Here is a 27,669-nt window from a genome sequence, read left to right on the forward strand (position 1 = left end):
AGAACAGGATAAAGTGGCTAGAGATAATGAGATGAATGGAAGGAGTCTCCAGTATCAGTGCTTAATACCATGAATTAAAAATAATAACCGTGATAAATCACATTAATGTACTTAAAGGAGAACTGAAGTCATTTTTAAACTTGCTTTATTTCTTAATTAACGTGTTATTCAATTACGTTTTCGGTTTTAGTAACCTTATATCGTGACTCGTACTGGCAACTAATTGCAATTAAATATTATACTTATCGGCCTATTCATTTTTTAGCCATGATGAATTTAGTTCGTTTGGTCCACGGCAGGCGTCGCTTATCTACGCGATCTTCACGAGACTTGTGCGAGACTTCAAAACGTGAAGTGTCAGCCAGGTGTCAGAGCCGCCATTTTGAAAACTGTTTTCCAAACGAAATTTTTTTTTCTCCTTTGTTTACTGATGATTTTTTTTTAATTAGATCAAATCAAGTATGCAAACAGTATACAAAGAGTATGCAATACAATAGCATTGGTTCAACTACGCCAGGGGGATGTACATTACAAAATAAATCAACAAAAAACAAAAACAAAAAACAGATCATAAAAACACATTGTATAGCGCAAAAAGTGTTTGTGTTTTGACAGCCTTCTTATTACTGCTGCTAGAAATTGTGGTTACATACTGTTTAATGTCTATACTAAGTTCTGTAAAATTAGGTTTTTTATTCTGAAATTTAGACTTATGAATGTACTGTTTTGTCAATATTATTAACAAATTAATCAAGTTTTCCAAACGAAGTATTGCACAAAAACGAGTTTAAATGACGATTACTGCCTACTTTTTTCAAATTTTCCTGATTGCTATCAAAACAAACAAAACTTCCAGCTTGATTACGTCAGCATTCGAAAGAGGGCGCGCGCGTCTTTTGACAACGTTGGCAGATGTCGGTCGCTTTGATTTCCGCTGTATGTTTTACTTCCGTCCTACGATGTCTCGCACAGGTCTCAACGAATCTCGTTTACGGCCATCGCTTTGACATATGGACTGATATATTACAGAGCATATTTCAAACACTCATAACTTGCTATAGCAGCGACAAAATAGCGATCAAACATGCATTCCGATATTTAATAAAATGAGATAAATAGAATTTTGATAATAAAATATTTGGCTTCAGTTCTCCTTTAAGGCAGCTCTCATGCAAGTTTTCCTGCCAAATATTTCGAAACTTGGTGCGACATGTTTCCTGTTCTGTGAAGTTCTATGAAACTTGCACATTTGTTGAATGATAAAATATTATTTTGACTGAGGACCAGATGAAATTTCTTATAATAATAATAATGGGCGGCACGGTGGTGTAGTGGTTAGCACTGTCGCCTCACAGCAAGAAGGTCCGGGTTCGAGCCCCGTGACCGGCGAGGGCCTTTCTGTGCGGAGTTTGCATGTTCTCCCCGTGTCCGTGTGGGTTTCCTCCGGGTGCTCCGGTTTCCCCCACAGTCCAAAGACATGCAGGTTAGGTTAACTGGTGACTCTAAATTGAGTGTAGGTGTGAATGTGAGTGTGAATGGTTGTCTGTGTCTATGTGTCAGCCCTGTGATGACCTGGCGACTTGTCCAGGGTGTACCCCGCCTTTCGCCCGTAGTCAGCTGGGATAGGCTCCAGCTTGCCTGCGACCCTGTAGAAGGATAAAGCGGCTAGAGATAATGAGATGAGATGAGAATAATAATAATAAGTTTCTGAATATTCTATTGGCCCACATTTCCAATATTGGCAGATCTGCAGGGTGAAAGTCAACTCGCATATACATACACTATACTGTACAAAAGTCTTAAGCACATGTAAAGAAATGCTGTTGACCAAAAATGGCTTAAAAATTAATTAAATGAAATGTTTCAACATTAAAAAAATACTATAAACAGTAATCAGTCAGCCATAATAAATGAAACACAATCAATATTTGGTGTGAGACGACCCTTTGCTTTAAAAATAAAATAGTAGTGTGAGGTCCAGTGAGTGCAGTTTTATGCGGAAATGAGCTGTAGGTTTTACTGAGCATCTTACAGAACCAGCCACAGTTCTTCTGGACGCTTTGACTGTCACGCTCACGTCTTCATTTTGCCGCAAAACCCAGCAGCCTTCATTATGCTTTCTTTTTTAATCTGAAAAGTGCTCTCTTATGGAATGTAATATGCCGCTCAGATCTCAGATACAAACTTTTTTTTTCTGTAATGTTAAAATTTGTGCTGGAAAAAACCCCGAACATTTGGAACTCTAAAATGTTTTTGTACCGACTTGATAATGTAGAACTCATAAAATAGAAATCTATAACAAAGTTTGTCTGAAAAAAATAAGGGGCCTCAGACTTTTGCACAGTACTGGATATATATTTAACAGTTATTCCATGAAATCAAGTTGTACATGAGCTGATAGCCGATGAAGCACGTAGCACTGAGTTGTCTATGAGCCATGTACGATGAGATTGAGTGGAGTAACTGTTTTATTCTATCCACATTCACTGGATTTTGAGAAACATTTTTATTTTTTTGCAAATTCAAGTAAACAAACTGATGAAATGACAGGAGCAATTTATGAAAAATGCTGTAATAATAATTCTTGAAAAAAGATACGCTCTTACCATCAAATACTTTTATTAAATATTTTGTTGCTTTTTTGTATTTTGGGGGGTTTTGTTTATGAGTCGAGTTTTTATTTCATCCTCGGTTAGTTCAGCGCCGCCATTTTGTTTTTCTCTAATCATGGTACTGTATATGAGCTGATAGCCTAGTAGTAGAGTACCCAGAGCATGCGATTGCTCATATCCAGTGAATGTGGATAGGAATATATATATATATATATATATATATATATATATATATATATATATATATATAAAAAAAGCAGTATTTTTTTCTTTTTCTTAAGAAAGTTACTCTTGCAGTCTGAGTTACTAGAAATGCTTCTATGGAAACAACACCTGATTTCAACATCTGAGTTGTTTGTGAGTGTGAATTCATTCATATTCTTTCATCACCTGCGGTGAAGTTTGAGTTTGATGTTGCATTCATGAATACGATTTACATACAACAACATTGGTTCCTTCTTTGTTGGATCAGAGTACGAGCGCCCTCTTCAGCTATGTTTATGTTTAGATATAGTGCTGAAACAGTTCTCCTGTTCTACAGGGTCGCAGACAAGCTGGAGCCTATCCCAGCTGACTACCGTACGGGCGAAAGGCGGGGTACACCCTGGACAAGTCGCCAGGTCATCACAGGGCTGACACATAGACACAGACAACCATTCACACACCTTCACATTCACACCTACGGTCAATTTAGAGTCACCAGTTAACCTAACCTGCATGTCTTTGGACTGTGGGGGAAACCGGAGCACCCGGAGGAAACCCACGCGGACACGGGGAGAACATGCAAACTCCGCACAGAAAGGCCCTCGTCGGCCACGGGGCTCGAACCCGGACCTTCTTGCTGTGAGGCGACAGCGCTAACCACTACACCACCATGCCGCCCTTGCTGAAACATTAATTAATTATTTTTTTTAAAAAATCTGTTCAATTTAGGACAAAATAGAAATGCACCACAGTGCCATATGGGAGCTAAAGATGCGTCTTATAAGTAAATGAGCTGAGCTAAATGATTTGACTCACTGCAAAGAGATGGAATTCAAACGATTAATCTACATGGATGAATGTAGGTGGATGCAAAATTAACCCCTACCAGATTTGGCGTACCTTATTCGCTTCCATTCAAGCCAGAAGAAGTTTATTTACAGCCAGTGTGACCTGCTTCATAAGTCAACAGGTAAACGTGACTTTAATAAGCCTTTAATATATTTAAAGGCTGCCTGAGCCGTAATGTCAAATCGATACCAGACTACGCCATAAAACACAGAACGAGGCAACATTTCCGACACTTGACTTCTAATATCGATTACGGTCCTTTTCCAGAGAGGCCTGATCCCCTGAGGACGTCATTAAACCACCTAGATTCTTGCAGAACCCAAGGATCAAGGATCATTCACTTCTTTTGTTAAGAACAGCTTTATTTCCAGGATGGCATCAATTACCGTTACGTTTGGCTCCATTGAGACACAGAAACTTGACGTCAGTTCTTGATGATGCAATTCTGTTTCTGCCCTTATGAGACTTGTGAAGACTTGCAGATTTTCAAAGTCGTCATCATTAAAATGAACCCACTGAACCGAAACATCTCACTGAAGTGAAAAGGGTGTGCGGTCTGATAATATGCAGGCAGGCAGGTTGGTTGATCCTTAAACTGACGTAGCTGCCAAAATGCTTTTAATAGCACATCATGAGAAGATGCAGCTCATGCACTTGTTAGTTTTGCGATACCATATATTAGTGAAGACCAGGATTCGATCCAATTTGATCTGGTTCCAAAGAGGACACATTTGCAGATCAAGAAGATGTCTTTGTCAATCATATTGCATTCAAGTTATCAGAAAATTATGAAATTAAGTAGTAAATTAATCTCTATATTTGTGCTTTTAGGTTTAAATTCTCTATTGACCTCAGTGAGAACAACATATCTGACATCTTCTTCTTCTTCTTTCATGATGTTCCTGCAGGTTTTGCAAGTCATCATTTAATTCATCCTGCTGAGTCGGAGGAAACTTCTTATCTGGAGAAAGTGGGAATGGAGCAGAGTGTGTGTCTGAGTAATGAGGTGATGCTGGTAACTATACATCAACTTTAATCTGGCTTTGACAGATAAATGAGCTGGACTGAGCTGAGATAAGAATGCGGCTTCTTCATAGAACATTAATCTAAATGGGCTAGTTTTAGCTGAGAAAACCGTCACTAATGGAATATAAAATGGAATTTTCATAATGAAGCACAAGGCAAAGGCCAAAGTGTGTAAATAATTGTCTATTGTGTGTAAAAATTTCCATGTTACCTCAAATATTGTTGCTTCACCAAGATATATTGGTTGTTCAGCATTTTTTTTAAAGTTTGCACTGGAGTTACAAGACTACCGTAGATACAAACTAAACAAATCTATCACATCTGAAAACAGACGTCTATTTTACTTCAAAGTATACAGTAAAAGTGACATTTCAGTATATTATTCCTTTTCAGTAAGAGCTTTGCATTGGATCTGGACGGCAGCATAACACACTTGGACGAAAGCGCTAACTGCCCTCTTCCACATACATGCAGTGTTGTAGTCGAGTCACTAAACCTCGAGTCCGAGTCCAGTCTCGAGTCCCCAGTGTTCAAGTCCAAGTCATTAAAGAAAGTTCCGAGTCAAGTCTGAGGCTACATCCACACGACAATGGCAACGAGATTTTTTTTTTAAATATCGCGTCCACATGGGCAACGGATCAGTAAAATATCAGGTTCATATGGCAACGCAACGCTTGCTGAAAACGATGCAATACACATGCCACACCTCTACGTGCGCTGTAAGACGGTCCCATCGGAGACACCAGAACAATAGAAGTAGACGCATGCGCATAACTGCGCATGCGCACAGTGACTATCCCTGTCACTGTCACACGCACACACTTTCTCACTCCCTATCCTATGGATATAGTCCCTTTAAATCACATGCTCGTTTTTTGAATGGAGACTCGGAAAGAGGAATGAACGGGGGTAGATGGAAGCCGGTACGCCAACATTCTGATATCCTCCAGAATTCTTTAATGGTCCGGAATAAATTGAATGCTACACGTTGATGGATTACTTTGTTCTTCTACGCCCTTTTTGAGGAATGTATTGTCGGACTTAAACCAACATCTGAAGAGTTGAGATCGCTCCTTTTTTTCCCTATTTTTGCTGGCGGGATTGACTCTGCCCTAAGGGCTATTCTCTTTCTCTCTCTCTCTCTCTCTCTCTCTCTCTCTCTCTCTCTTTCTCACTTTGCACCATTACACAATAAATATTCACAGTGAAAATATTTTGTAAGCACGTTTCATGAACCAAGTTATAGGATTTGTTGACAACTCGCATCGAGTTCATTACACTTCTACCCGGCGTGAAGCACTGACAGTCATGTGGTTGTGATGTCATCGTAAACAAATCCGTTCTACTCATCCAGATGACTTTGCAACGGCTTCGTTGCCAGATTTTTTCACTCTGGAACCCGTTCTCAAAAGATTTCGTTTTGGGGCACCCAAAACGCCGGTGCCGTGTGGACGCCAGGCCGAAACGATAAACAATTTTATCAGATTCACCTGAATCCGTTGCCGTGTGGACAGGGCCTGAGAACAAGACTCCAACTGCACCATTTGATGGTGGCTGTTACTGCCTTTATGTGAAAGCGTCTCTGCTACTGTGTTGGACTAACGTTACTGCTTAACTGCCCCATTTTAGTTAATAGGCTACAGATAAAAAGCTTGTTCATAGCTCAGCAAGCCCCGCCCACTATCAACAAGACAAATAACATGAGAGAGGGTTAACACTAGCTAGTTCATCGCTCAGCAAGCAAGCCCTGCCCACTATCAACAGAGCAATGAACATAACGTGTCACTTCCTTCTCTGGGTGGAGTCTTGCCAAATGACGATTGAAGTTCGAGGTTGTCCCCGTCGTCTCCTCGATAGTTCTTCTACATATGGAACATACAGCAGTGCATTTTTTCCCACTGCACGAGAAGTCTGTATAAGCAAAGCGGACAATCCTGGGGCGTTCTCTCCAGGCATTTTAGCGCCATTAACGCTAGTTTGTTCTTAAACATGACGTATGAACAGGTGAATGTGCATTCTCTTGCACGAAATTAGTCTAAAAATTTATATAGATATAAATATAAATATATTATGCCAAATTATTATGGCATGCTACAAAAAAATAAAGAAAAAATCTGAGTCTCCAATTTACAAGTCCGAATGCAGTTAATGCACGAATCCGAGTCCAAGTCATCAGTGCTCAAGTCTGAGTCAAGTCACAAGTCCTTAAAATTAGGGCATGAGTCAGATTCAAGAGCTGAGAGATGCCTACTATTGGTGAGTGTAGCTGGGATTCTGTGACAGAATGAATGGCCAAATTTTCCCTTGTTCTTGTTTCTAACATTCATGTTCTTGACTGCAGGACTGGAACCCAATGCGTTTTTTTGGTGTTGCATGCTGAGATGCTTTTCTGCTCACCACGGTTGTAAAGAGTTGCTATGAGTTACTATCCTTCCTGGCACCTCAACTCGAACCAATCTGTCCATTTTCCTCTGACCTCTCTTATCAACAAGGCATTTGTTTCCACCCACAGAACTGTCGCTCACTCAGTTAATGTTTTTTGTTTTTCGCACCATTCTGTGTGTGTGTGTGTGTGTGTGTGTGTGTGTGTGTGTGTGTGTGTGTGTGTGTGTGTGTGTGTGTAAACCCCAGGAGATCAGCAGTTTCTGAAATACTCAAACCTGAAATACTCATCTGGTTAGTATGGAATCAATTTTGTGCCAAAATGTTCATACAATACTTTTGAAATATCAAACAAAAACGACAAATCAAAATACAAAAAAACAAAAAAAAGTCAATTTTTTTAGACTGGCAAACAAATTATTCGTGTTATCATGCAAAATATCAGTCTATTACTCTTCAGAAACCTTTTATTTTTGTTCCGCGTCTTTCTCAGTTTTGTTTGACGTAATTTATTTTGGTTGCGATTCCAGCTTTCTCGTTTGCGCTCCCTGACTTTTTGCTTGCAGTTTTGGCACAAACTTCACGTGTGGGTGGGCTGTCCAGGAATGCGTTCCCATTGGCTAACTTGTGTTTGACTGACAGCTACGCTCAGCCATTCCCTACTCGGATTCTGGCGGACTGTTTGACGAGTGACCGATCCATTGACGGTAAACAAGGATCGAGTGGACTTCAGTGGCGACTATGATATTGAATTTACACTTTGTTGAATTAATTCAATAGTATAAGCGCCACTGAAGTCCACTCGATCCTTGTTTACCGTCAATGGATCGGTCACTCGTCAAACAGTCCGCCAGAATCCGAGTAGGGAATGGCTGAGCGTAGCTGTCAGTCAAACACAAGTTAGCCAATGGGAATGCATTCCTGGACAGCCCACCCACACGTGAAGTTTGTGCCAAAACTGCAAGCAAAAAGTCAGGGAGCGCAAACGAGAAAGCTGGAATCGCAACCAAAATAAATTACGTCAAACAAAACTGAGAAAGACGCGGAACAAAAATAAAAGGTTTCTGAAGAGTAATAGGCTGATATTTTGCACGATTACATGAATAATTTGTTTGCCAGTCTAAAAAATTGACTTTTTTTGTTTTTTTGTATTTTGATTTGTCGTTTTTGTTTGATATTTCAAAAGTATTGTATGAACATTTTGGCACAAAATTGATTCCATAGGTTAGTACCAGGCGGCACGGTGGTGTAGTGGTTAGCGCTGTCGCCTCACAGCAAGAAGGTCCTGGGTTCGAGCCCCGTGGCCGGCGAGGGCCTTTCTGTGTGGAGTTTGCATGTTCTCCCCGTGTCCGCGTGGGTTTCCTCCGGGTGCTCCGGTTTCCCCCACAGTCCAAAGACATGCAGGTTAGGTTAACTGGTGACTCTAAATTGAGCGTAGATGTGAATGTGAGTGTGAATGGTTGTCTGTGTCTATGTGTCAGCCCTGTGATGACCTGGCGACTTGTCCAGGGTGTACCCCGCCTTTCGCCCGTAGTCAGCTGGGATAGGCTCCAGCTTGCCTGTGACCCTGTAGAAGGATAAAGCGGCTAGAGATAATGAGATGAGATGAGATGAGATGAGATGAGATGAGATGAGGTTAGCACCAACACCCATGCCACAGTGAAAGAAAGTCAAACTTTGAGATCACAGTTGGTTTTTTCCCCATTCTGATGTTTGAATGAACTGAACATGAACTGAAACTCTTGATTTGTATCCAAATGGCTTTATAAAGCGGCTTATGCTGTATGTATGGTATGACTAAAAATACTGGCTCATAAGACAAATGCTACAATATGATGATGAGTCTTCTGATATCCAATAAGTAAACAGTCAGCTGGAGTGTCTAAGACAAAAAAAAAACCTTCTTCTGGGACAAATCCAACGTTTCTGACAAACTGACAGCCCAGTTCTATTTGTGAACAGATCCCCTGGGCCTCCACCTGGCTCGGAACTGGGACAACGTCCTCAGGCGTCCCCCCCATCGGCATCCAGTTACATTGTATTCCACTTTTTATGGAGATAGAAATTCACTGCATCGTTGTAGATCCCTTGTTGTAGATCCCTATGATACAGTATAGTACAAGTGTGTATGTGCGTGTGTGTGTATCTGCTTGTATGAGTGTTTCTCTTATAATATGCAAATCACATATCTGAGTAGGCTTAAAGGCTTAGATTTCATACCCTACACACTCCTCTAGAGGACATCCCTTGCATTTTAATATTGTTTTTAATATTCCCTCATCGACTTTGCCTTATGACTCAGAAGTGTGTATCGACTCATATGGGGCCACTTTCTGTCCAGGTTTATAAGCTAATTTTTTTTTCATGCACTTGATTTTGGCAGCAAAAAAGGATATAGTTGATTTGATTGGTTTGGCAATTGTCACAAATTCCCCGTTTGCATTGCACTGCGTTTCCATGGCGACAAGCACCGAGGTTTTTTTTTTTTGCTCCTGTCTCCTCCCCTCATCCTGTCACTGGTTTGTTGCCCAACTGTGTGCACCTGTTCTGTGTTTAGTCCATGATTAATTTGTTGTTGTTGTTCAACTGTTTATTCCCTCGGGGGCTGTTTATTTGACATACGTTTTTGGAATGCGCTCACGATTATTCCAACCTTGTGTGTTTGTACACTGACCCCTGCCTGAATGGTCCTCTAGGAATGAGTTGCAAATTATTCCTAATAAAACCCATGCTGAGTTGATGCATTTTGTACATTATTTCCTTTAAAATTGCTAAAGTATTGACCTGCTAAATAGTGAACTCAGTCAAGTTTATTTGTATAGCGCTTTTAACAATAGACATTGTCGCAAAGCAGCTTTACAGAATTTGAATAACTTTAAACATGAGCTAATTTTATCTCTAATCTATCCCCAATGAGCAAGCCTGTGGCGACGGTGGCAAGGAAAAACTCCCTCAGACGACATGAGGAAGAAACCTTGAGAGGAACCAGACTCAAAAGGGAACCCATCCTCATTTGGGCAACAACAGACAACATGACTATAACATTAACAGTTTTAACATGAACTCAGTAACTCGAAGACCAATTCCCACTTACCAATTATTATTATTATTATTATTATTATTATTAATTTGCGCTAACAGTGGTAGCTCAAATTGTTACTCTCACTCCGGATCTTTCTACTTTATTCTTCTTATTATCCCCTGCCCAAATGAAGCTTGGTGCGGGATATAGAAACTGTCTGGCTGTCCATCGGGTCACATTTTTATTTCCGGGCCATTTCATTAAAACTACTGAAGAGATCTTCATGAAACTTTGTATACATATCAAACAACATGTGAACTAGTGATTTTTGCTATTTTGGATTTTTGAAAAAAAGTAGTTTTCAAATTTTTACATTGACTTAGTTTCTAGGCGTCACGGTGGTGTAGTGGTTAGCACTGTTGCCTCACAGCAAGAAGGTCCGGGTTCGAGCCCCATGGCTGGCGACGGCCTTTCTGTGTGGAGTTTGCATGTTCTCCCCGTGTCCGCGTGGGTTTCCTCCGGGTGCTCCGGTTTCCCCCACAGTCCAAAGACATGCAGGTTAGGTTAACTGGTGACTCTAAATTGAGCGTAGGTGTGAATGTGAGTGTGAATGGTTGTCTGTGTCTATGTGTCGGCCCTGTGATGACCTGGCGACTTGTCCAGGGTGTACCCCGCCTTTCGCCCGTAGTCAGCTGGGATAGGCTCCAGCTTGCCTGCGACCCTGTAGAACAGGATAAAGCGGCTAGAGATAATGAGATGGGATGAGATGAGACTTAGTTTCTAAGAGCAATGTTGGTTTCCGGAGCATATATCCAAAACTATTCATGATACGGATTTGAAACTTGGTATACATGTTAACAAGGTGATGTAGATGTTCCTTTTCATACTAAGAAATCTGAGAAATTTTCATTTTTCATGTTTCCATGGAAACAATTTCAGACTTTGTCAGGTTAGTCTTTGAGGTAGGTTTTGCTTCCGAAGCAAAACTTGAAAACTATGAGTGGTATGTTCTTGAAAGTTGGTATATGTGTTGATTAAGTAATGTATATGTGCCTTTTGATACTAAGAAATGTGAGAAATTTTAATTTTTAGCTCACCTGGACCAAAGGTCCACTGGGTTTATGCCGTGGGCTGCTGAGGTCAGTGTAAAGAGGTCGGGTTGGGTTCCTGCAGCAGAACTTGAAAAATGTGACAAATCATATCTTGAAACTTGGTCTATAGTTGGTCTATAGGGCGGGGGATATAGATGGCTCTGTCTTCTTGTTAAATTTGTAAAGGTATTGCAATGACAGCTACCTTTTAATGTCTGAACATTAAATAAGACAATCTCAATTTGTTTCACAGAAGCATTTCACATTCCTACTTTTCAATCTGAACAGATTGGTTTTGAACTTCAAGAAGGCAATAAGCATGCTTTGCTGTGCGGTTATCATTTTATAACATACAAATCATATATACTCACCTGCCACTTTACTAGGAACACCCATCCACCTGCTGTTTTATGCAGTTACCTCATCAGCCAATCCCTTGACGGCAGCACAATGCATAAAATCATGCAGATACAAATCTTCAGTTAATGTTCCCTTCATTCAAACATCCGAATGGGAAAAATTGTGATCTCAAAGTGTGACTTTTACTGTGGTCTCGAGAGTTTACACAGAATGGTGCGAAAAACAAAAAAACATCGAGTGAGTGAGTGGCAGTTCTGTTGGTGGAAACAAACGTCTTGTTGAAAAGAGAGATCAGAAGGAAATGGACAGATTGGTTTGAGCTTTTTTTTTTTTTGCCAGGAAGAATATAGTAACTCATAGCAACTCTTTACAACCGTGTTGAGCAGAAAAGCATCTCAGCATGCAACAGCAGAAGAACACATTGGGTTCCAGTCCTGCAGCCAAGAACAGGAAGCTTAGAACCGACAAGAAGCTCCTATTAAAGTTGCTGGTGAGTGTATAATATGGAACTGGACCTTAAAGACAGCTATTTTGAGACTTGTTTTCACCTGCATCTTGTATCTCTTGTTCATTTGGTTGCTTTTTATTTTCTTTTTAATTACATTTTCAATATCTGACCGTATTTCAGGATGAGTTTTGAGGACGCAAAGCTGTCTGAGTCATGCAGTTGAATTAAAGACATGAAATAAGGATAAAACAGGATTTGGCTCCACAGTATGAGGCAAAGAGAAACAGGGATTAGCTTGTAAATATCCGTGACTGTGCAGCTGGATCCTCAGTGCCCTAGCAACTACTGTACTTATCAGGCAACAGCATGGGACTAAAAGACGTGCTTTGACACTTCGGAAGATTGCCTGGTTTTCGATCATAACGTCAGGACAGCCTGCAATCCCAGGCTCCTGCTCTCTGAACAGAGGTAGGATAGCTTATCTGGGTCATAATGTCAGAAGAAATGCTGGTTTGTGGTAGATTGTGGCTCTGGTTTGAGAGAATCTTAAGTGGTTGGTCTTGTGCATCATTCCTTTCCAAAACAAAACATTTTTATGACTCTTTCAATCATTTATTAGTTCGAGGGAAGCCTGAGGGGTCAAGTGTACACTTCAGGGAATAGAATCTGTCAAGCATGCCTTGCAATCTAAAGCAATTTCTTGTCTAGAACAGCACAAAATATCGATTAAAGTGATAAATGCTCCCAAACTTTACCTGTAACTTTTTCGGTTATTGTGTAGTCACATCATCGCTATTTGACAGCTGAGGCAGCTTAATTATTTTACAAAGTCAGCTTTTTTTTTTTTAGCAAGTTTGCTGAAAAATTAACGACTAGATAGAGACTGTGACTAAAGTCATGGTAATTTGCGCTAGCTGACCTTTGTCAATTGAAGGTCAAGGTGAAGGTCATTTTGCTGACCGAAAAAATCATGAAAATTGACAGAGTTATAAGTGATTGAAAAACAGTCTTTTTTCATGGCTCATTCCAGTTCGGTGATCCAGATCAGCACCAAAAGTCATAGCAACTTAATTCAGCCCAGAGGTGGTATTCATGTGAAATTTGATGATGATTGGTTGAAAACTGATGGAGAAATAGCGTCCAAAAAAATGTTAGGAGCATAATAATAACAAAAAGACAGTCATCTATATCCCCGCTCTATATACCAACTATATACCAAGTTTCAAGATATTATTTGTCACATTTTTCAAGTTCTGCTGCAGGAAGGAACCAACTATACCTCTTTACACTGACCTCAGCAGCCTGTGGCATAAACCCAGCGGACCTTTGGTCCAAGTGGGCTAAAAATTAAAACTTCTCACATATCTTAGTATCAAAAGGCACATACCGTATACATTACTCAATCAACACATATACCAACTTTCAAAACCATACCACTCATAGTTTTCAAGTTTTGCTCCGGAAACAAAACCTACCCCTAAGACTAACCTGAGAGACTAAGTCTGAAAACGTTTCCATGGAAACATGAAAAATTTAAATTTCTCAAATATTTTAGTATGAGGGCGGCACGGTGGTGTAGTGGTTAGCGCTGTCGCCTCACAGCAAGAAGGTCCTGGGTTTGAGCCCCGGGGCTGGCGAGGGCCTTTCTGTGTGGAGTTTGCATGTTCTCCCCGTGTCCGCGTGGGTTTCCTCCGGGTGCTCCGGTTTCCCCCACAGTCCAAAGACATGCAGGTTAGGTTAACTGGTGACTCTAAATTGAGCGTAGGTGTGAATGTGAGTGTGAATGGTTGTCTGTGTCTATGTGTCAGCCCTGTGCTGACCTGGCGACTTGTCCAGGGTGTACCCCGCCTTTCGCCCGTGGTCAGCTGGGATAGGCTCCAGCTTGCCTGCGACCCTGTAGAAGGATAAAGCGGCTAGAGATAATGAGATGAGATTTTAGTATGAAAAGCACATCTACATCACCTTGTTAACATCAGGGGCGAGTTCTCAGAGACAACAAGGGAAGCCGAGCTTCCCCTAAAATTCTCTCCCCAAACTGTGGCGTCTACGACGTTGAATTCTCATTAAAACAATAACTTGCATAACATAATATATGCCCAAGATTGTATTTATGTTCATAACTATCCTGTAACTTATTTGAGTGATGTCTGACGAACTTGCAGTTTGCTACGAGAATCACCTTTGCTGCCAGGCTGTAACCTTTCTTATTTCAATGGGCTCTATGGACTGGCAGCAGTGTTGCCAGATTGGGCAGTTTTAAGTGCATTTTGGCGGGTTTTGAACATATTTTGGGATGGAAAACGTCAGCAGTATCTGGCAACACTAACTGGCAGCCGGGTATCCGTTGCAGTCTACGAGACGGCTCTGAACAGCCAATTTCGGCTAGTTGTTATTGGTTAAAATCAACAAAATCATCACTTCCAGGGAAGCCGGGCTTCTCTGGGACTAAACGAGACAGTGGGAGGGACAAGAAGCCGGGCTGATAAAGGATTATTGGAGGTAGTGTTTGAAAGACATGAGGAGGGCGGTACTTCGGCGAGGAACACGGAAGTATGATCAGTCAGTCCCTAGCGGATGTCGAGAAAGTGCAGTCGTGTGCCAAAGTGCTGTCTGAATTTCTTTTCATATAAACGTTTCTTCTCATTGATGTCTCTGTACATTACTGTGTAAATAAATGTAAATATTACTCGTTGTGCTCCGTTAACTTTCGTCCATTCTATCAGTTTGATCATTCGTGAATTCACTCGTTTATTTCATTTGTAGTTCAATCTGGCTGTAGGCTAGCTTGAGCCTTATTGGGATCTGCAGTGCTAGCTGCTAACAGAAATTGGTGAAGTCTCTGGAAAGCACAACCAGCTGGTATGACAGGGTCACAGACCATTTTCTGGAAAAGGAGTGGAGGGCAGAATTTGTGTATAAATAGTGTTCATGTTCATGAATCTGAAGTGTGTATATTGTTCAGTAATGTTAAGAGAATGGTGGGCTCTGTGTTATAGGTTATACCTGGGTATAATATTCAAGGTTCTGTGTGTTGCATAGCCTACCTGGTTATGAATTTCCAGACTGTGTTGCAGAAGATGTTCAAGGATGTGTTGCACAGCTGGGTGTTGTGTTAAAGACTCTGTGTTGCATATCAGGGTATGCTGTTCAAGGCTCTTCGTTGAATAGCCAGTGATTTTTGGATGTTTGATATTTTTGATTAAGGATATGAGGCACTAGCCTGGCAAGCCAGACTATAACATGAAATGTACAAGCAAAAATACTTTCTGCCACTAGGTAGGGTTGTCTAGTTCACTATGCTAATGGGGCACACCTTTCTATGCTTTGATATCCGGCCTACAGGTTTTACGATGAATGCGTAAAATGGGCTTCCCCTGTTTTAAAAACCAGCAGCCGCCACTGGTTAACATGTATACCAAGTTTGAAATCCGTATCATGAATAGTTTTGGATATATGCTCCAGAAATGAACATTGCTCTTAGAAACTAAGTCAAAATCTATTTTTTATGTAAAAATTTGAAAACTACTTTTTTCAAAAATCCAAAATAGCAAAACGCACCAGTTCGCATGTTCCTTGATACAGTATGTGTATAGATAACACCCATATGTTCATTTCGAACATTTAATTCTCGCTTTGCTCTTATAATAAGCTCCACTCTTCTGGGAAGGCTTTCCACTAGATTTTGGAGCGTGATTGTGCGGATTTGTGATTGTTCAGAGCCTACAAGAGCTTTAGTGAGGCCAGGTGCTGATGATCTGCCACTGATTCCAGTTCATACCAAATGTGTTCAGTGGGGTTGAGTTCTGTCGCTGAAAAGCCAACACTTTTGGCTATACATGTAGTGTATGCAGATTATTTCTGAGAAAGTAGGGTAGAATCTAGTTCAAGCTGAGCAGTTAAGAGACTCATTAGTGTCTCTGCTTGTTCTGGGATTCAGGGTCACTTGCATAGAACCTTAACCCTTCCATGCAAAAATAGACACTCCTTTAAGATAAAGCAGCCTCTATTAACACTTTGACACTTAATTGTAAGGGCCCGATCCCACAACACTAATAACTGTACCTATAACTCCAACTCTGACGATCCCTCTGCCTGATTTAGTTCCAGTCTGGAGCAGAAACACCACAACTATAATCCCGACTATAACATCACTCGGTCCTGACACTCAGGGAAATAACCACATGCAACTTAGGAATAGTCATGGAAGATTATTCCAAGTAGTAGCACATTATTCCGGGTCGTACTGTACAGCTTGGACTTCAAAACAACCCATGTACACACTCCAGTGGTTGATATAATACGGATAGGTCACAGATTACGGAAATATAATAAAAAAGTATACAAAATACAGAGTGGTTACGGATTTTAATACGGATGCATCAGGGATGCTAATACAGTAATTTACAGATCGGTCACGGACATTTCAGTATATTACAGATTGGTTACTGATTTCATACGGATGATGCATCACAACAAGTCTAAAACAATTAAATGTCTGGACTGCCGAAGTTCATCTTTTCCACAAGGTCTTTTTCCAAGTTGGTCTTTCTCTCATATTTCTTCAACAATCCATCATACTTGACATCTTCTGTCTTAAGATCCTTCAAAGACTTCTCCAAATGTCTAGCTCTCTTCTGATAGTCCTGAATGAAAGCGTGTTGTTCCACAGACACTCTCTGAAGCGTTTCTTCACCTGAAAGCGCTTTATCTCCAACTCTTGAGAAGTTGCAGGAACAACTGCAGCCTCTGGAACCTACGTGCCCATCTGCGGTAAAAGTCTTCATCATTTTTAGCATGACATATTTAGCCAAGTGAAGCATAATACTGACAAATCTTGGTCCAGAAGAGGAATGTAAATGTGAGCTTACCTGCATTTGTAAAGCCTACCTGCGTTTATATGTTTACTTTATTGATATTTCACAGAAAATCACATATCTGTGAATAAAAGATCCGTACTTTGTGTTAGATTTTTTTATTTTCTGTGAATCTGTATTCCGTGACTTTATAATTTAACAAGGATGTACAAAGACGCCCAGGGAAAAATAGCACGTGCTCAGACAATGTGACATGTAAACAATTACCTGATTGGTCAGATGTTTTATCGGATCAGGTCCCGGGCTGGAAAAATTGCTCCAGAAGCAATCTCACCGATACAGATAAACCCAGGCCTGGGGTATAGGGATCGTTATCGGTCTGGTGTGAGCACTGACCACATAAACTGCAGGGGATTGATTTATTCATAGTTATCATCATAGTTATAGTTATCGGTATTGTCGGACCGGGCCTTAACTTCCGTATTTGACCTTTTTGTATTTTATAGCTGTATTGTGGATTTGTCTGAATAACATGTTTGCACCTTACAACCTTATTTCTTCTTCTCTGATAATGTCATTTTCTTTTCTGTAAAAAAAAAAGTGAAATGATGTCATAGGTTTCTGTAAAATGAATGACCTTTGACCTCATAGTGTCTTTGATCCACTTTTATTAGCTTAGTGCTTAATACACCACTAAACGGAGTTGTCCGTGGGTGTACTGCGAAGCTTGGTGCTCTCTGAGGTGTTTCGGGCTGAAGCAGGTTTTCTGCCTGAAGAGTCGTCGAGCATCATCATGTTTCTTCTCTCTCTCTCTCTCTCTCTCTCTCTCTCGCTCTCTACGACTAAAAAAACCTCTGCAGCACATAATAAAAAGACAGGACAACAGCGGTACATGCGTAAGACTGAGAAAAGGTTACAGTTACTTAATTTATTACCAATTTGTCACTGGCACGAGTCTTTAAGGGCGTATTCACACCTACGTTGTTTGGTCCGGACCAAACGACCAAACGAACCAAATTTCCCTTGGTCCGGACCTTTTGGGTTGGTCTGAATACAAACCACCGAACTCTGGTCCGGACCAAACAAGCGGACCGAGACCGAGCTGCAAGGTCGGACTCGGTCCGGACCAAAGGAACCCTGGTGCGGACCTTTTGGAGGTGTGAAAGCAGACCGGACCTAATCCGACAGTTTTGCTTTTTTGTACCTCGGGAGCTTCCGTCGTTTGTCGAGCATTATGGGAAACAGAGTCTTGACACTCCACCGCAAAGTGCAAACACTGTTTCGGTTGTCAAGGGAACCTTACAACAGTCGTTCAGTCATTCAGACCAGTGGTAGGCTAGACTACAGAGTACAAAAAATGAGTAGGGGTCAAACGTGGGCCGAGGAAGAAATGCGTACCCTTGTGGATATATGGGCAGATGTCCACATATCTGAGCTTTTGGAGAGAACACACAAAAATGCTGACGTGTTTGCTGTATTCAGTGAGAAAATGAAGGAGAAGGGGTTCACGCGCTCCCCAGAACAGCGCTTTGTGCGCGTGTCGTCTCTGACCAATAGCTGAACGACCTCAGGGCGCGTGGCTTTGTTGACAGATTTCGGTCCGCTTACTAAAATGTACAGTGTGAAAGCGAACCGCACCAAAATGAAAAAATAAAAAAACATTTGGTTCGGACCAAAGCAAGTGAACTATCGAACTATCCTGGTCTGAATACACCCTTAGATCTGTTTTCTTTTTTCTTTAAAGTAGTTCATGGCCTGGTAACGCTAAACCAGTCTTCCATTCCTCATATTTACTCTCCTGCTAGACAAACCAGGTCTACCAGTAACTCAAATGTCATTAAGTATGTAACCTCTAAGTGTAAGTCCTCGACCTACCAACGTTCGTTTACTGTAAGAACCGTTAGTATCTGGAACACTCGATCTGATGAACTCAACCTTACTACAGTTAACTTGAGCTCATTCAAAGTTGTTACATTACATTACATTTTTAGATTTTAGATCAAGCTATATATGAACCTGACTGCAAGCTATATATGAACCTGAAAACCCAAGAACCTTTAAGACTATTTGCCTCAGGCGCAATACTTCGCGCAGCCTTACACTGCTTTTAACCTGGTGCGATGATTTTATCATTTTTCTTCATTATATTATGGGCCCACAGTAACTGGCCTACCAAGGCTGTTGTGGTTACCCTGCCTTATATTGTTATCTGGCGAAGCTAATAAAAATAAAATTAAAATAATAAAATAAATATATAACATTTAATAAATTTTATATATATATATAATTTAAATAAAATAAAAAAGTAATCGAGAGGTATTATGCATATTTATTCTTCTCTGTACAGAGAAGGCAATAACATACTCTCAGAAAAAAAGTCGTACCTTTCTTTTCACGAGATTGGTACTCATGATTTATCCTTTTAAAGCTAGATGGCCTTTTGATTTCATAAAATTGGTGAAATTTAGTTCCCTCTGAAATGTGGTCTTTGTGATATATGTTTATTTTTGTAATATCTCACAAAATATCAGGCCATTCTGTGGCTGGGAAGTTATTTAATTTGAGGGGATTAAAGCAAATAATGTGCATGAAATTGCCCGCTTCGTGCAGTCAAGCAGACAGAGGAAGTCCGTGTGTGTGCGCATGCGCAGGTTTACCTTTGACTGTGCACTGACAGTTTCATCATTCTGTCGCTAAACGAACAGCTGATCACACCAAGGTGCTCGCTGAGCGCTGATATTTATTAGTTTGGTCCTGCGTTTCCTTTCCTTCGTATATAACATAACGTCTTTTCTTCTCGCTTTCCGTTACTGTAGTCAGTCTTTCAAGCTTCATTCGCACACACTCACGTCCTCCATTTTTCTCTCCTGTTTCAAATTTGTATCCTACGATGCATTGTGTGAACGGGGAAAGCCCACCACGTGATGCATGACGTAGTATCTTGAATTGGGTCATGGTGAAGCAGGAAAAAATAGCGGAGAATTTAGGGCCATGTGGCCCTAAATTCATTAATTGTTCCATTTTTAAAAAACTAATAAAATTGGAAGTCTGTGATTCAAATTCAGTAGCTTTCGGTCACTAAACAAAAATAATTGGATGTCGGGGAAAATTCTTTTAATGACCTACACTTGAAAAATCTGAAAGGCAGTCTAGCTTTAATAAGTATCTTTCACCTGGAAACATGGATATAGTGGACTTTTAAATTGGGATACGTCATTAATTTTTCAGTACAGTTTAATATCCAGTTTTCTGAGAGTGCACAGGATGAAGAGCTTGATGATAATTGTATAATTGATTTTTAATACTATAAAGGCATCTCAAAACCTCGAACCACAACACTCTTAAAAGGTGGGAGAAAAGGATGTTCAGTCAAATCTCAAAGAGGAACTGAGTTTGGTTTTGTAAACCTCCCAAATCAGTGGTTCTCCATCTCATTGTAAAGAATCCTTTCTGCCAAAGTGTATAAAATTATAACATTTTACTTTTACAGCATTAAAACTGAAAAACATTTCCTCATGGATGTCTTTCTCCACTGTATTGCCTCTATAAACTTTCTACCAACCAGCAATAGGTTGACAAAACTCAACAAAGCTCAGCATCATGCTTAGCCCCCAAAAATATAGGACAGAGAAAGCAGGCAGATTACACAACACTTTATTTCTTCATGTGTTGCACTTTTTTTTTCCTTTCATTGCAGCACTTGGACTGTGAGACTATTAAAAGCCTCCTTTATCACAGTTTATATCCGGCTATTTATTGGCATGTCACTAACTGACTGCCTGTACAATGGCTTCGAGCACAATAAAACAACAGAAGTGTAAATGAAGGGTCTGGGCCAATAATAGAGCTGTCACATTACAGCACACAGCCTACACCTTGTCCTCCCACCCGCTGCAGCCAGCCTGGGCTCAGAACGGAAAAAGGCGTACATGATTATACGATATGAATAGATCCTGTGTTCATTAGAGTTGAGTTGGTTGACTACATGGTGTTAATAGAGCATTTCATATAATATTCATAACATTCAGCAGTGCTGTTTGCTAGGATAGGATAGGATAGGATAGGATAGGATAGGATAGGATAGGATAGGATAGGATAGGATAGGATCGTACCGTACCTGATCTGAGTTCTGTGTATATTAAAGCTCAGACTTTGGCGATTGTTCAAAAAAATAGTATGAAATAACATAAAATGGAATGCAGTATAAGAGAAAAGAACAAAGTAGAATAGAATAAAAAAAAAGCACAGAACATATTGTCCTGTCAGATGATTCAGACTCCAGCAGGGCATTTAAGACCATGTAGGATAAAATGGAATAAAATAGGACAAAATGAATAGAATAGAATCTGATCCTTAATTTATGACAGGTAAAGCTAAGACTTTGTTATAGTGAAAAGGAATAGAGTCAAAGAAATAAAAGGGAAATATCATATAGTATTATAGAATAGAATAGAATAGAATAGAATAGAATAGAATAGAATAGAATAGAATCAGATGATTGCATTTAAGTGATTTAGGATAACATGAAACTAAATAGAGCAAAACAACTCACAGAATAGACAAGAATAGAATCTGAGCCAAAATCTGACAGGTAAAGCTGAGACTTTATCATGAAAAGAAAGGAATAAAAAAGGAAATATCATATCACAGTATAGAATCAGCAATAGAATAGAAGATAATAGACCTGAACAGATTGTCCTGTCAGCTGAGTTGCATTTAATCAAAGTAGGATAACATGGGAAAAAAATACAACAAAACAACTTACAGAATAGAATAGAATAGAATAGAATAGAATAGAATAGAAGCTGATCTGATTATCCTACTGATTATCTTACTTCAATTAAATGCAAATCAGGTGACAGGGCAATATGTTTTGGTCTACTCTATAGAATAGAATAGAATAGAATAGAATAGAATAGAATAGAATAGAATAGAATAGAATAGACCGGAACACATTGTCCTGTCAGCTAATTTGCATTTAATCGAAGTAGGATAATATGGAACAAAATAGAACAAAACAACTCACAGAATAGAACAGAATAGAAGCTGATCTGGAGTCTATGGCAGTTAAAGCTCTAGTGAAAATAAAACAGAATTCACTAATAGAGTCTAGTTAAAGGAATAAAAGAGAAATACTATATAGGAGTATTGGATACAAAATAGAATAGAATAGAGGCTGATCTGAAATCTATAACAGTTAAAGCTGAAACTTTGCTACAGTAAAAATAGGATTTTCTATAAAATAGAATTCTATAATAGCTAAAGGAATAAAAGAGAAATACCATACTGCAGTATAGAACACAGACTAGAAGAGAATAGAATAGACCGGAACAGATTGTCCTGTCAGCTGATTAGCTTTTAACCAAAATAGGATAATATAGAACAAAACAGCTCACAGAATAGAATAGAGTAGAATAGAATAGACCAGAACAGATTGTCCTGTCAGCTGATTTGCTTTTAACTAAAGTAGGTTAATATAGAACAAAACAACTCACAGAATAGAATAGAATAGAAGCTGATCTGAAGTCTATGACAGTTAAAGCTACAGAGAAAATAAAATGGAATTCTCTAATCCTTAAAGGAATAAAAGAGAAATACTACGTATATAGGAATATAGAATACACAATAGAATAGAGTAGAATAGAGGCTAATCTGAAATCTACTTTGAGACTTTGCTATAGTGAAAATAGAATAGGATTTTCTATAAAATAGAATTCTCTAATAGTTAAAGTAATACAAGAGAAATATCATATCGCAGTATAGAAGACAATAGAATAGAATAGAATGTCAGCTGATTTGCATTTAATTGAAGTAGGATAATATAGAACAAAACAACTCATAGAATAGAATAGAATAGAATAGAATAGAAGCTGATCTGAAATCTATGACAGTTAAACCTATAGAGAAAATAAACTGGAATTCTGTAATAGACTAGTGAAAGGAATAAAATAGAAATACTATACAGGAGGACTGAATACACAATAGAATAGACCAATAGAATAGAATAGAGGCTGATCTGAAATCTGTGACAGTGAAAGCTGAGACTTTGCTATCGTGAAAATAAAATAGGGTTTCCTGTAAAACAGAATGATCTAATAGCTAAAGGAGTGAAAGAGAAATACCACACAGGAGTATCAAATACACAACAGAATAGAGTAGAAGAGAGTCGAATTGAATGCCACCCCATCTACATTCAGTGACAAAGGCAACGATGGAAAATAAATCAGGATGGAATTGAATCGAACAGAACTGCAGCAGAGCAGAATAAAATTAAAGAGCTTCAGATGGAACCGTTTTCAAAAATGCATGAATCTCACAGCAGCCGGTGGGAAAACATCTCAGAAAATGAAGGGAAAGGAAAACAGCACAGGACAGAAGACAACAGAGTCGGATAGAATAGAATTAATCAGAGTGTCGCGTCGACATTTCAGTTCCCTGAGGCTGAAAACTGACACTGTGTGATAGTGGGATAAGAGCAGATACAATAACGGCGCAGTGTTTATAACGAGAGTGATGATGCTGGTGTGGAGCTCCTACACATCACCACCATCATCATCATCATCTCTCTCTCTCTCTCTCTCTGAGGCCGACTTGACTCACCAAGGCGCTGAACTGATCCTCTCCCTCCTCCGCCGCCGCGCACACACTCCACCAGGACGCATGGAGCCACAGCAGCGCGGCGCACACACACACCAGCGTGGCTTTGGGCTTGGACAGGAAACACACTGCGCTCTTCATGGCTGGAGATGTCAAGGCTGTGCTCCTATATCAAGGGCGACTCGCTGGGAGCAGGACGGATGGACCAGTGCGCGACAGAAGAGCATCCATGGGTTTTCTGCTTGAGCACATCTCCTTGGATTTTGGTTTCTTCAACAACAAACATGCCTCGTGAACATCTGCGCGCTTTAACGCATTCCCTTCGCGTCAATTCTGCATCCTGGTGTCGAGCAGGTAAACTGTTTCTGCTGTATCCAGCTGTAGCATCATCATCAGCAGCAGCATCAACAGCATCAGCATCAGCAGCATCCCATGGTATGAACGGAGGTTGGAACTGCGCATGCGCTTTTAATTCCCTGCGATGTTGCGCGTTTGGCTGGCGCTCTGCTGCTACTGCGCATGCGCGCTTTCATTCTGATTCTGTCAATTCATAAATAGTGCATGTTTCACACACGCGCACACACGAGAGAAAGAGAGAGAGAGAGAGAGAGAGAGAGAGAGAGGAATGAACTCCTCCATCATCTACAGTGTTCAGAGAAACCCATGAACACAAATTCAGCACGTTTTAAAATGGATTACACAAATGAAATACTGAAAATGAGAAACACCATTTTCACACCGTGTTAAAAACAAATAAATAAAGCTCTACTATATGTATTTATTTGCTTGTTTGTTTATTTCAATAACCCAATAACATCATCCGAGCCCAATTTAATCTGCATTCCTGAGATGAAAATATTTAATCTTCTCCTGGAGCCTAATGGATTCCTATGCAAAGGATAAGTTAATCATCTTTTAATAGGCTTTTAATAATCTTCTCAATTTTAGATGTGTGCCTTTAGTCTTCTGGCACTTTATTGGTGGGTCAATACTCATTTTGACCACCAGATGGCACTATTTCATCAGCTTTAATGGGGTAGAACTTGGAGGAAATGGAGCGATTTCCTCAAGAAGATGGTGAGCTGGAATGAATGTGTCACTTGAAGAAAAGAAAAGAAATAAACAGTGTAGTGGTTAGCACTGTCACCTCACAGCAAGAAGGTTCTGGGTTCGAGCCTAGAAGGCCGACCGGGACCTTTCTGTGTGGAGTTTGCCATAGATGGACAAAGTACCCAACTTCATTACTAAAGTCAAAGTACAGATCTCATCTCATCTTATTATCTCTAGCCGCTTTATCCTGTTCTACAGGGTCGCAGGCAAGCTGGAGCCTATCCCAGCTGACTACGGGCGAAAGGCGGGGTACACCCTGGACAAGTCGCCAGGTCATCACAGGGCTGACACATAGACACAGACAACCATTCACACTCACATTCACACCTACGGTCAATTTAGAGTCACCAGTTAACCTAACCTGCATGTCTTTGGACTGTGGGTGAAACTGGAGCACCCGGAGGAAACCCACGCGGACACGGGGAGAACATGCAAACTCCACACAGAAAGGCCCTCGCCGGCCACGGGGCTCGAACCCAGACCTTCTTGCTGTTAGGCAACAACGCTAACCACTACACCACCGTGCCGCCCACAAGTGAAAGTTGTCCAGTCAAATTTTTACTTAAGTTAAAGGACTGAAGTACTTGCTTTTAAAAATGCTTAAGTATTAAAAGTACATTTTCTGTCAACACATTGTTGTATTATTGACAGAACGCTTACAAAACCTAACGCCTCTGAAACAACCGACTGGATTCACAAAATGAACGCATGCTGTGCCATCATGGTGGTTTAACGTTAAGCTAGCTAGTCAGTGAAACTCCACCTGACATGCTAGCAAACTCTTTTCAAACTCAAAATCATATTGGGTAGCTAACGCTACTAGAAAAGAAATATTTCTACATTCTGTTTCTTTGGCAAGATTATGCTAAAGCATATTGCTGAAAGGACTTCAGATAAGTTAGCATTATTCATGTTAGCGTAACTCTATTTTTACATGCTAACTAACAGTGTTCAAGTTAACCAGCTGTGTGTAAATGTTAGCCGTGGACAAGGCGATGGCAACTTAGCAGGAAAATCCATAGAAAGTCATGTGACTAACCAGACTGCATAGCTACATTTGCAACATTATCGCTAGCTCTAAAAGCACAGACAACTTCATTGCAAGCTTTCTCTTGGAATAAAACGTTTACATACCTCAATATGCTTCCGCAGGTTGGACGGCGAGTTTTTGTAGGCCGTGATGTGGTTCGTTTTGGGCAAACAAAGCAAACATTTAAAACGAAACGAATCTTTAATCCTTTCAGAAAACTGAAACATGGGTTCCAGGTAGGGCGGCACGGTGGTGTAGTGGTTAGCGCTGTCGCCTCACAGCAAGAAGGTCCGGGTTCGAGCCCCGTGGCCGGCGAGGGCCTTTCTGTGTGGAGTTTGCATGTTCTCCCCGTGTCCGCGTGGGTTTCCTCCGGGTGCTCCGGTTTCCCCCACAGTCCAAAGACATGCAGGTTAGGTTAACTGGTGACTCTAAATTGAGCGTAGGTGTGAATGTGAGTGTGAATGGTTGTCTGTGTCTATGTGTCAGCCCTGTGATGACCTGGCGACTTGTCCAGGGTGTACCCCGCCTTTCGCCCGTAGTCAGCTGGGATAGGCTCCAGCTTGCCTGCGACCCTGTAGAAGGACAAAGCGGCTAGAGATAATGAGATGGGTTCCAGGTAAAGCCACGAGTGCGTGCGTCCTCCAGAAGAACCGCCTCCTTCCATTCTGCCATCAACTGATCGTGTTAAATAACACTGCAGAGAAATCATTGAACTTGATTTTATACAGTCTATGGACGTGACGTGAACCTAGTGATTACTGATTGGCTGTCTCAGTGTCACCTGGGAAAAAATCAATCACGTTTTAGAAAAGAAAAGAAAAAACATCCACTTTGAAAGCTGCTTCATAGTAACGAGTAACGAGGACCTTGATAGAAATGTAGTGGAGTAAAAAGTACGATATTTGCCTTTCAAATGTAGTGAAGTTAAAGTCACAATTTTCCAAAAATAAATAATACTCAAGTAAAAGTACAGATACTCAAAAAGTATACTCAAGTACAGTACTCAAGTAAATGCATTTCGTTACTGTCCACCTCTGGAGTTTGCATGTTCTCCCCGTGTCCGCGTGGGTTTCCTCCGGGTGCTCCGGTTTCCCCCACAGTCCAAAGACATGCAGGTTAGGTTAACTGGTGACTCTAAATTGACCGTAGGTGTGAATGTGAGTGTGAATCGTTGTCAACCACAAATTACATCCCTGCGACTCAAAACTCTCCGAGCTCGATGTTGATGCAGAGTCATGATGTTTTCCATGTGTCGCCATCTTGGTGTGATGCAGTTCCATAGTTATGCTAATTAGTTAAATCTCCTCACATTCGGCTGTTTCCATCTGCAAGGCCATACTGTTTACCTCAAGAGGGAGGATATTCGGTCCCAAAACAGAGGAAAGCGACCCTCAGTGCATCAGAATGATCCCATCTCATCCACACAATATTGTTCTTGCAGGACATAGGAAAAGCCATGCATGCACAATAAAAAATAATTTACCATTTCAGATGACTTTGCAGTTAGTACCTTTAAAATAGCGCATATATTACTGTATGTAAGATGTAATAAACACTTAAACTAAATCAAGCTCATGCTTTTGGAAAGTAAGCTCCTGTTTATTTTTAATCAGAAGACACTACAAGGATTTAAAAAACACACACTTCTCCAAAGCTTGTTGTTTATCTCAAGCTAACATGCTAGTGGGCGGCACGGTGGTGTAGTGGTTAGCGCTGTTGCCTCACAGCAAGAAGGTCCAGGTTCGAGCCCCGTGGCCGGCGAGGGCCTTTCTGTGTGGAGTTTGCATGTTCTCCCCGTGTCCACGTGGGTTTCCTCCGGGTGCTCCGGTTTCCCCCACAGTCCAAAGACATGCAGGTTAGGTTAACTGGTGACTCTAAATTGACCGTAGGTGTGAATGTGAGTGTGAATGGTTGTCTGTGTCTATGTGTCAGCCCTGTGATGACCTGGCGACTTGTCCAGGGTGTACGCCGCCTTTCGCCCGTAGTCAGCTGGGATAGGCTCCAGCTTGCCTGCGACCCTGCACAGGATAAGCAGTTACAGATAATGGATGGATTTATACAAGGGTGTACAGATGTATAAATATACGGTATAAACATGTTGGTGCAGAGGGAAGCATGGCTGCC

General features: G+C 40.6%; 1 protein-coding gene across 1 annotated transcript in view; it reads right to left on the reverse strand.

Moving 5' to 3' along the window:
• mmp16b (matrix metallopeptidase 16b (membrane-inserted)) overlaps positions 1 to 23,450 on the reverse strand; it is a 68,753-nt gene extending 45,303 nt beyond the window's left edge. Inside the window, exon 1 of the mRNA XM_060905470.1 lies at positions 23,409 to 23,450. The gene's annotated coding sequence lies outside the window, so the exon portion shown is untranslated. The remainder of the gene's footprint in view (positions 1 to 23,408) is intronic.
• Between the last annotated feature and the right edge of the window lie 4,219 nt (positions 23,451 to 27,669).

This window comes from Neoarius graeffei, chromosome 23 (assembly GCF_027579695.1).
Source record: "Neoarius graeffei isolate fNeoGra1 chromosome 23, fNeoGra1.pri, whole genome shotgun sequence".
Lineage (NCBI taxonomy): Eukaryota > Metazoa > Chordata > Actinopteri > Siluriformes > Ariidae > Neoarius > Neoarius graeffei.